Below are 11314 nucleotides of genomic sequence, written 5' to 3'. Positions count from 1 at the left end.
ATTAATGGGGAACCAGAAAGGGAGTGAGACAGATAAACCAAGTGGGGAAGTAATGGAAGTTTTAAGTTCAATGACAGTGGAAGTCATAGGGAAAGAAGTTTGCTTACTAAAAAGTGCTTTCCAAAAAAGAATTTTATCTATAGGGCAATATATATATATAATTATTTAAAAAAATAACTATAATTATATATAATCATACACACAAACTTACACATACACATATATATATATCATTATGGGCTATAATTCTATGTTGGTAAATTTTACCAAATGACATTTTTTCTAGGATTTCTTTTTATTTTACAAATCTGCTTCTAGAATTAGGTAAATGGATTTGCTTTTGAGAGTTAATATTAAGAGTTAATGCTTATTGAGGACTAACTGTGTCAGAAAATGTTATAAGTACTTTGTATGTTTTTTCCAACCATAGCCTCACAATAGTTCTAAGGGGTAGGTGTTAGTAACTCCATTTGATGAGACTTTGTGGTTTAAGTATCTTCTTTAAGATAAAGCAGTTATTAAGTGGCAAGGGTGGGATTTGAACCCAAAAAGTCTGGCTTTAAATGTCATGCTCTGAATCACTGTTGTATATTGTCTCTTTAAATGTGAAGAACTATACAGAACATTCCTAATACCAAACACAAAGCACCAATTTTTATAGGTCACTTGCTGCACCTGGGGCATGATTCTTAAACCACTGTTGTTGTAATTCACCCAACAAAGTTGGGCTTTAAAAGCACATCATTTGCCTGCAGAATTACTTCTCTGCCTGGTAAAGGCTATTTTTATATCCACATGGGTATAACAGAAATCAATGCAAGTGATTCCTGGGCTACACAATCTAAGCCACAAAGCAGGATTAAAGGAGACAATTTTCTGGATTAACTTTTAAATGAGAGAAAGCATTTGAAAAACATTTTTAAACAACTGAACAGAATTTAATTGATGATATTAAAGCAGATTGAAAAGAAGTTTTAATAAGGAACCTAAACATTAGTTGACATTCATACGTATATAGCTATAAGCCGAAACAATAAATTCCTTTTGAAGCAAAATGAAACTAACAGGAAATCTACTATAATCTGTTGAGTTGGCATTAGTTGAATTATTTTTAGAGGAGGAAGTTGGAGGGTATGTTGAAAAGAGATAAAAGAAATAAAAACATAAGCAGTTTAATGCTGCGAAGGTTTCCTTCCTTCCCAATGGCACATCCTAAAATCCAACTTACTGAGAGTTTGCACTAATATGGGGAAAGCAAACCTGAAGCTATGAAGGGAGCCATTTTAAGGTATTAATCTTGATATTTGTCTCTGAAATATGTTCTGTGTAATACATGCCAGTCAGAAATATTACTTTCTAAAAATTATAGCTGCAAAGGCAGAGCTCCATAGACATTATGTTGTATTTGGAATTTTTCTCCATGCATTTTGGAGCATTTTACTGCCCCTCAGAGAACAATTTTTATATTTTGTCTATTACTGTCAACCCTGCAATACATAGGGTTATTTTCTCCTTCAAGAGGATTGAGTTCAAAGGAAAATAATCATAAAAGAATATTCATAACCTTGGCATTTAAAAAACTCTTGAGTCTGTTATTGTAGCTGGAGGGTTGTGACTGGAAGAGAAAAGACAGATCCTTCAAAATGGAGACATGTTTTTGATGGTGAAGCATTTGTCATAAGAACAAAGCAGCCCATGTTCCCAACTTCAGCTCCAAATCCTTCAACTGTTTATTCCATGGACATTCTTTCTTCCATCAAAGAACTGCAGTCATTATGATGCTGTGGCAAAATCATGTGAAAACTGAACATTCGTGCAACCAGCGTGGACCAGCTGCAGGCAATTAATTCTTTTAAAGGAGGCACATGAGACAGGAGACATTTCCATCTCTCTAATGTACAGAGAGCCCCATATGGGGCTGAGGCATGATATAGTCTCCTGAAAATGGCCTCTTAATTTCTTTGCAAGACTTAAATCTGAGGAATGAAGGTATGGGGATAAAGGAAATAGAAGATGAAGGAGACTATTTACAGTAGCCACAGTAATTTAAAGCAAAGTTCATGTGGGACATTTGAGGAAATTACTTAAATTTGCTGTTCATGAAGGTGCTTTGCCAGCCAGCCTTCCCACCAACTTCTGACCTCAAAGATGAATGTACGAAAGACTGAGGTTTCTCTCTGAGTTTCAGGACCACTTTCTACTCAGTCTGAAATTCAAAAAGTAGTTTTGAAGTGGTTTAACTGCCTCCCCTTCTTTATCCCTTCTGTCTCACTTTTCTGACTTCTACGGTCCTCCTTTTTCAGCCTTCAAATAGCAAACTGCTTTGTTGCAAGCAGCAACACCACTGTGAGGAGTCCCCGCCATGTTTCACAGAAGGGTTGAGATGGGAGAAGAGGTTGTCAGCTAGTTGAACCAGCAGGATGGTATTGGATACATCCTTCAAATCTCCCGAAACATAAAAATTGGCCCCAGGATCCTGGCATTATACCCAGCAGCAACAATTTATGGCAGTTTTGAAGCGAGAGGAGATGAAAGGACTGTCTGTGTTGTGGCTGAAGTCCTCAGCCTGAATTTGGTCGGCGTGCTCACGCAATGTGAAGTCATATTATTGTGCTCATATTTCAAAGGCAACACATGGACTGTAGCCCACTCTCCTGATATATCCAAATTTGCCAGTGGAGAATTTGTTTGAGAATTAATATTAAGAGCACAAAATTGCCAAGAAGGGGAAAAAAACAAATATGGCTTAAAGCAAAACAAAAATCACAAAGATTATAAAGGTAACATAAACACTAGATTTTAAATCTGATAACCTTTCAACAACATGGAAAACTTTATCCTCTTACATCTATGGAGCACTGTGGGGTACAAGAGGTCATTGGCATTCAGAGATTTAACATTTGTGGTTTTGGCTAATGAAGAATGACATGTAGTAAATTATCTGAGCTAAGAGATTGGCACGGCTAAGTGAATGAGCTTAAAGGACTGACAGTCATCATTTTCACTGTTGTTTATTAGTCAAACTTGCAGTAATACTTGTGAAGTAATAAAACCCATTTGTCTATAAAGAAGTGATAGGTATCCCTGCCCCCTCCAGTCTGTCACTTTTGTGGCGATATAATTAAAAGGTCCAGAAAAATAATGGTGACACAGAATAGCTTTCTAAGTGACTTCAATCTTCTACTGAGAGAGGAAGTAAAGGTATGAAAAGATCACCTTAAAACTTCAGTTTTTTAAAATAGTATCTTGTTAGAGGGCAAATTATAAGCTATAGAGTAATTCAAAAGTGGGATATTTTCCTTGGGAAAATTATTTCATGAGAAATTTATTGCAATACCTCTTTGATAAGTTTACCCATGTAGCTATAGATTAGGGACTGTATTTTAAAAAATAAGTGAACACAGACACTAAGTTATTCTCAGTTGGTGTTAAAACTGGACTCCAGAGAATTTGATTTCTGCTGGGTGACATGAGTAATTTTTGCTTGGTGGGAGAGGCCTTACAGATTTTCTAGCTTACTTTTTCTCAAAGGGGGATAGTACATGCCTCTTAGGGGCCATTTGGAAAGTGTGGGTGTGTCTAATGAGACAGGTGAATGATTTTGGTTGTCATAATCAGGGATGTTTCTGTTATTTTGTGTGCAGAGGCAAAAACAAATGTTCAGTCAGCATAATCAAGAAGTGTCCTATCAAATGTCATTGATGCCTCAGCTGAGAAACGCTGAGCAGTTTTCTATTCCAGCAAGATCCAATGAGAATGTATCATTTAAGATTCTTTTGGTTATAAGTGACAGAAAACCCAATTCAAACCTACTTAAGCCAAAAAAAAGTTTATTTCATGTCTCCTGTTTCAGGCACAGCTAGATCCAGAACGCTCCTTTTCCTTTGTTCTGCTCTCCTGTGAGTGGGCTCCAAAACTTAGCTAAGCTTTTCACCTGTGGGCAAGATGGCTGCCAGTAGCTCCCAGGTTCATACTCCCAACTCCATTTTAGTGAAAGGAAAGTTTCCATTTCCTGTCCACCAAGTCTTAGGCATGGTTTTCATTAGCTAAAATGGGGTTCTGGGTCCATTCCTGACCAATCTCTGCACTTGGAGATGAAGCTGAAACACACAGATTAACTTTGGCCTGTGACTCATGCCCACCCTTATTACTGGGGAGAGGGTTAGCCCCACCAAACCTCAGGGCTGAAGGTGGGGCACATTTCCCCAAGAAAGGTCTAGAGAGAGGATGCTGTACAATCCAGAGAGACAAGCGTCCGCCACAGCAGGCAAATGCGTAGTTGACCTAGGGGCAGTCCTCAGGCCCAGCACACACCGCTTTTCTCTCTTTTGAGAGGGAGCTGGAGTGGAGGGGAGGGTTGTAGTCATTTCATTTTATTACTCTCCCCAGCTAAACCTCCTTAGCCTAGTTAGGAACTTCCTGCCCTTTTGCCTTTAAGCTCCACAATAATCCGACCATTTTTGGGTCAAGCTTTTCCTTTGTTTTATTCTCATAGGACATTTACATGTTCCAAATCACATCTTTCTTTTTCTTTTTTGATTGAGGACCAATCCTGTTTTAATTTTTCCCCTACCCACTTTTTTATTTGCTATTTGCTTGTGAAGCAAATCTTGGCTATCTTTTCTACTCACTCATAGGTGTTTCAGTAAGTTTCTGAGTCAGAAGTTGGCAAATTTTTGCCAGTGGATCAACCTCTTATTTTATAAAGGCTGTTTATTGCTCACAGCCACACCCTTTCACTTATTGGTTGTCTATTGGCTGCTTTCCCAGAGGGAGAACCTATGGTCCACAAAGTCTAAAATATTTGCTACTTGGCCCTGGAGGAAAAGTTGACTGACCCTTGCTCTTAAAAGACTTTCACAAGTGTAACTGCAATACCATTATCACGCTCCAAAATTAACACTACTTTACCACACAGTAGTTTAAAATTATGTAAGACTTCACACCTTTTAAAACTCTTCTTTTTTTTTGTTTGTTTTTACTCTTTAAAATTTTCTTATGTCTTGTACTTTTGTATTTCAAATAAGAAAGTCATTATCTTCTATAATTACTTCTTGCTAATCACAGAGAAACCTTCTTCTTAACTTTCTAAAACATTTAATCAGGTGTAAATTATACTTCAGTCCACCACATTCCTTACAAGGTAGATGCTAAGAGAGGAAACTTAATGGTTATTTTCTTTTTCTTCCCCCCAACACAGCACCTTCTCTTCTATGCCTTGACCCTTTCACTTTCCCCCCTCAGTCTTAACCTCAAAAATCTCACTTCCTTTATGAATGTCTACTAGTTTTTTATTTTTTTGCTTTATCCACATGATTCCTTGTTTTACTCATATATATGAACACACCAAATGTTTGTCTTTATCTTCCTGACTCACTTTACTACACATAAGTCCCTCAAAATCCTTCCATTTTATTGTAAATGATAACTTTATTTCTTATACCTCAATAGTATTCTATTGTACAAATATACTACATCTTCTTTATCCAATCTTTCAGAGAGCCTCTAGGTTGCTTCCAAGTCCTAGATATTAAACATAATGCTGCAATAAATATTGTGGAACATGTAATTTTTTTGAATTGATGGTTTTATATTCTTTAGACAGATGCCCCATGGTGGGATTGCATTGCTGGATGTAGGGTAAATGGAAGTTACCTGATTTTTTTCTGCTCTCCTGACATTAGCATCTATGGCTGGCACTATGGTCTTGCATATGTGCCTGACTGTGGACACCTGGAGCATGGTGTGGCATGGGTAGGTGTGCACACCACACTTCCTGGAGGCTGGGGATATAATGGTGGTGTCACACGAAAGAGTTATGGGGCCTCCCTGGTGGCGTCGGCAGTTGAGTGCCGCACTGTGAAGCTGTCGGCAGCCTCTGCAGCGCGAGTTCGATCCTGGCCGGCTGGCGAGGGTCCCACATGGCGCAGCAGACCTCTCCTGTCTCGCCGCGGCTCCCCTCAGCAGTGTATTTCACCAGTCTGCCTGTTCTACTCCGTACTCTGTCTCTGGTGAATCCTCTCACCCGCCCATCTGGTCTGTACCCCGGTTCTTGTATAAAAATAAATAAATCTTTAAAAAAAACAAGAGTTATAGTGGAACGGCTATGAGAGGACGAGTGACTACAGTGAGACAGGACCATGAGATGATGCCAGAGAGAGCTCACAGGGAAAGAGTAAAGATTTGGTGGGGGCTGGGAGGCTGCCAGCCTCTTGGCCTCCTTACCCACCCCATCCTCCCTTCCCCGCCTCCCCTTGCATGCCTCGCACCTGGTTGCCTCACTACACTGGGTCATACATGTGGAACCAAGCATAAGTATTCTTAGCCATTGCTTTGTCATTTTGTGTGTAACTGCCATCTTAGAATTTTAGGTTTTGCTGTCCCAGGAAAGACTGCATTCCACAGAAGGTTTTGACTCCCACCCCACTCTGGTCTTATCTCGGACGGCCAGCCACAGCGGAGCCGAGTAATGGGTCTAATTAGCCAAAAAATAGAGCCGAGCAATTCGGGCCACTAATGGGGTCAAACTAGCCGTAAAGTAGAGCTGCATCTCAATATGACCAATCAGCTCAAAAACTGAAACTGTGTACCCACCGTTGTTAAGAAGTGCACCTGTGTAACCAATGAATGATTGCCAACATGATTTAATTTTTAGAAATCTAATTGTAACCCTATATAAGATCCCCGTTCCCTTTGTTCAGGGCTCCCAACCTCCGCCGTTACATCGGTGCCTGTGCCTGTCGTGAGCCTGGACTCGAGCCTGTAATAAACTCCTTTTTGTTCTTGCATCAGCTGTCTGTGTGTCCTTGGGGGCTGCACTGATCAACAACATTACACTGTTTCCATTTTTAGTTTTTAGAGGTAGATCCTGATTGCTTTCCAAAATGACTGCACCAATTTATATTCCCACCAACAATGTAGTAAGGATCCTTTTTTTCCATACCCTGTCCAGCACAAAAAAGATTGCTGGCGATATTTATAATGTATGCCAATCTCACGGGTGTGAAATATTTCACCATGCTTTTTGATTTGCTTCTCTTGTCTTACATAGGAGATGGCATTATAATGTTCTCTTAGGATAAAGATATATTTGATCAAAGTTCTTAAAATATAGGAAGAATATCTTGGAAGAGGAGTAGAAGAATTACAAGAGCAGATTAAGGCTCAAATGTTCAAAATATGGATTTAAAATTTTGTAAATCCAACTCATGCTTCATTTCCTTAGATCCTGGTGTTGGAAATGAAAGCTTGTTGAAGGAAGCAAAGTTGCTTCCCCTAAACTCAGTTTTCTCCAAGATCATTATATTTCTCTAACAGACCTGCATGGCAAATTGATAGAATTTAGAAACTTAGAGCCACAGAAAGGGCATCCTTAGTTACCTAAACTTGTTAATGTTTCTGCTTAGCAGAAGACAGAGAAATTGCAGTATCTAGGAAACCAAGAAAATTTGAAGTTACTTAAAAACTGAGCTGGAAAGGCAGGCTGCTCTGCTGCTGTAGGCTGGCAGTCATGGGTGAGAACTTGCTCAGAAACTGTCTGAGGCCAGACACACTGCACTGCCAAGGAGTGCATTGCCAAGGTGTGTCAGGAAGAGCAGGAAGGCTTGGTTGATTCACTGAACAGTTCAGGACAGCAATTTTCTTTAAAATCGGAGTCTGAGGCAGTATTTTGACCCAATAAATATTTCTTATAACCCTCCTCAAAGGCTCATAAATATTATCAAATCCATGTATGAGGACAAACTAGGCCATATGTCTCCATCAACGTCATTTTCAGCCCATTGGGTGGAGTCTGAACTGAGATGATTGTTCAGCTGGGACTAAAAGAATAGAATCCAGGGGTTCAGAGTTGAAAGTCTCAGAAATCATCTACTCTGTGGTTTTTAACCTCTGCTTTGAATTTTTCGCTGGAGGGGTGCTTGAGGAGAGACCCTCTGCATTCCCAGTGGTAGAAAGTGCTACAGAAGTTTTCAGTTTTGTGTTGTAAGTAGAGGAATCCTTTCTTCAGAGGAAATTTCACATGGAACGCTAAACTGGAAGAGAAGAGCTGAAGCAGGAGGATGGTCTGGAAGCTTGTTGACTAAGTCTTACTTAACCTGGAGGCCCGAGTCCCACCTTAATCTGCCCCTCCCCAACCCTGCAGGCAGTACAGGAAATTCAGGGCTCTGCCAAATGTAGTTTGGGACTTGGATTTAATTCTCAGTCTCCTTTACTCAGTTTTCAGAGACTGAAGCAGTTAACTGTTATGCAATGGATTCCAGGTCCCTCTTTGTTTTGCTTCTCTCCTCTCTCCTTTGCTGCACCTCTTCTTCTCGATTCCTAAAAACTGGAATATTCTGGAGATTAGTTTTGAATCTCTTCTGCAGCTGTATTCTCTCCTCCTCCCCCTCATCTTATCCAGATGCATACAATACTTCTAATTCATATGCAGATGACTTTCAGATCTGTTTTTCCAGTCCCAATGGGCTCGTTAACCTCCAGGCATCTCCACTGCAATTTCCCATTTGGCACCTCAAATGAAGATACACAAGAATGAACTCAAGGTTCCACGCAATCCATTGAATCTTCTACTTCCTATCTCAGTTAATGGAAGATTTTTGGACCCAGCTGTGGACCCTATATCTTGGTTCAGGACATTGGTGAATCCTGTTCTTTTCCTTCATGTGTCCTGAATCTGTCCACCTTTGAGCATCTCTCTCACTTGGGTTTAAGTCACCATTATCTCTCACCTCTCTCCCCTATAGGGAAATAGTGTTTCCCTATAGGGGCCCGACCTATCCTTTAAAATTATAATTAGGTCATATCCTGCTCTGCTCAAACCCTCCAGTGCTGGCTTATTTCCTTTTTTTCAATTTTACTGAGGTATAATTGCCCAAAAAATGGTAAGAAATTTAAAGTGTGCATTGTGGTGATTTGATATTTGTTTATTTTATGAAAGGAATCCCACCATCTAAATAATTAACAAACCCGGGCCTTCCTGGTGGCACAGCAGATTGAGCACGGTGAAGCTATCTGCATCCTCTGCAGTGTGGGTTCAATTTCTGGCCTGCCAGGAAGAAACCCACATGGCGCAGCAGACCTTTCCTGTCTCGCCCTCTGCTCCCTCAGCAATGTCTTCCGTCTGTCTCCCTGTTCTACTTCCTGCTCTGTCTCTGGTGAATTCTCTCACCCTCTTGCGCCTCTGACTGTACCCCAGTTCTTGTATAAATAAATCTTTAAAAAAAAATAATTAACAAACCCATCACCTCACATATATACATTTTCTTGCGAGAACTTTTAAGTTGTATTCTTTTAGCACATTTCTATTATGTAATACAGCGTTTTCAACTGTAGTTGCCATGTTGTACAACTGATCCTTATGTAGCGGGGCTGATACCAAAGACTGTTACAGATGGCACCCCCTGGAGGGGGGATGCTGGTGAGGATTGATAGCCCCAGGCAAAATACGAACTAAGTAGGTGTGGGTGGAGCCGCTGATAAGAAATTTAAGGGACAGAAACAGCAGCCCCCAGAATTTTCAATGTTCAGGATTCAGATTTCGGGATTTTGGTGTTTCCGGACCTTTTGGTGTTTCTGGGGTCAGCAATTTCTGCCCCTACCATGCAGATGTTCCAGAAGGCTGCTGTGGGCCTCTGATGGTTGCAGAGAAGCTTTCAGCAGCCAACCTCAGAGAAGAAAAGTTCAGAGACTTTGCAGGTAGCTAAGCAACTGAAACTGTGCCCAACTTTGCTGCTGTTACAGCCTGGAAGGGAGGGCGAAGACCTGGAGCTGGCTGCCTCCTGAGCTGTGTGAGCGTGAGCTTGGGCCGCTTGTCGGGTCATTCTGCTGCTGCAGCTGCTGTTCTGAGTCCCGCTTGTCTGGTGCTGTGCTGGCACATCTCGGCAGCTCAGGTGAGCAGCTCCTGTTTTGTCTTCTGTCTTCATGAGTTGGATCCTGGCCTATAGTCTGGCTGCTACTGCTCTAGGTCCGTAGTGATGGGAAGATGCCATTTTTTGAGTGTTAGTGTTTAGGACTTAAACACTGGATATGGCTTCGGGTGAGGTAAATGGACATTTGTGGCCTCAGTAACTCTTTGTTTTCCCTGTTTTGTTAAATAAATCCCATTATTGTTGTTCTCAAACCTGAGGGGTCTTACAATTGTGTGCATGGGTGAAGAACTCAGACAGTGACCTGTGGAGTATTTGGGCACTGTCTTTGGTCAGTTTGAGTGCCACTTGCTGCCCTGTATCGGTTAAACTGTATTAATTTTTATAAAGATTTTTTAAAAAATTTATTTTTATACAAGAGTTGGGGTACAGGTCAGAGGCATGGGAGGGTGAGAGGATTCACCAGAGACAGGGCGGGGAGCAGAACAGGCAGACTGACTGAAGTACACTGCTGAGAGCAGCGTGCGAGACAGGAGAGGTCTGCTGCACCATGTGGGTTTCTCCCTGGCTGGCCGGGGATTGAACTCATGCTGCAAGGCTGCAGACAGCTTCATAGCGCTGTGCTTAACCCCTTGTGCCACTCTAAATTGTATTTAATTTTATAGCTGAAGGTTTATACCCTTTTATTAAGCTCTCCCTGTTTTTCCCACAAGCCAGCAGCTACTTGTCTACTCTGTTTCTATGAGTTTGGCTTATTTTTTTAGAATCCATATAGAAGTGATGCCATATAGTATTTGTTTTCCTCTGTCATATTTTACTTATCATGTTGTCAAGGTCTATACATGTTGTCACAAATGACAGAATTTCCTTCTTTCTTATGGTTGAATAATACTCCACTGTATATGTCTATCTATCTATCTATCTATCTATCTATCATTGATCATCATTTCCTTTTTTTTAATCCATTAGTGGACAGTTAAGTTGTTTCCACATCTTGGCCACTGAGAATAATGCTGCAACGAACTTGAGAGAGCAGATATTCAATATATTTTTCATTTCTTTGGCTATGTATCCAGAAATGGAATTGTTGGATTGAACGCAAGTCTACTTTGAAATTTTTGAGGAAATTCCATACTGTTTTCCAGTGGCTACATCAGTTTACATTCCCAGTAAATTGGGCACATAAGTACATGAGCATTCCCTTTCCTACCCCTCCTCACCGACACTTGCTCTCTCTTGTTGCTTTGATGATGCAGAAGCTTCTCCTTTCATTTGAAATAGATTCTAGTTCTTTCACCATTACTGGCCAGGTACCACATAAGCTGCTTCCTGTACGTTTTTTAAAAGATTTACTTATTTATGCATACAAGAGCTGGGGTACAGGCCAGAGGTGTGGAGGTGAGAGGATTCACCAGAGACAGAGTGGGGAACAGAACAGGCAGACTGAC

The 11314-nt window shown here is 40.7% G+C and overlaps 1 long non-coding RNA gene across 1 annotated transcript in view; it reads left to right on the top strand.

Moving 5' to 3' along the window:
* Positions 1-9543: 9543 nt before the first annotated feature.
* The window catches only part of LOC129146841 (uncharacterized), an 89350-nt gene continuing 87579 nt past the window's right edge, over positions 9544-11314 (top strand). The window contains exon 1 of the long non-coding RNA XR_008554110.1: positions 9544-9890. This is a non-coding gene — a long non-coding RNA (uncharacterized LOC129146841). The remainder of the gene's footprint in view (positions 9891-11314) is intronic.

The sequence above is a fragment of the Talpa occidentalis genome, unplaced genomic scaffold, assembly GCF_014898055.3.
Source record: "Talpa occidentalis isolate TD23 unplaced genomic scaffold, MPIMG_talOcc4v2.1 talOcc4.5, whole genome shotgun sequence".
NCBI classification, from domain to species: Eukaryota; Metazoa; Chordata; class Mammalia; order Eulipotyphla; family Talpidae; genus Talpa; species Talpa occidentalis.
This window is presented reverse-complemented; position numbering and strand designations above follow the sequence as displayed.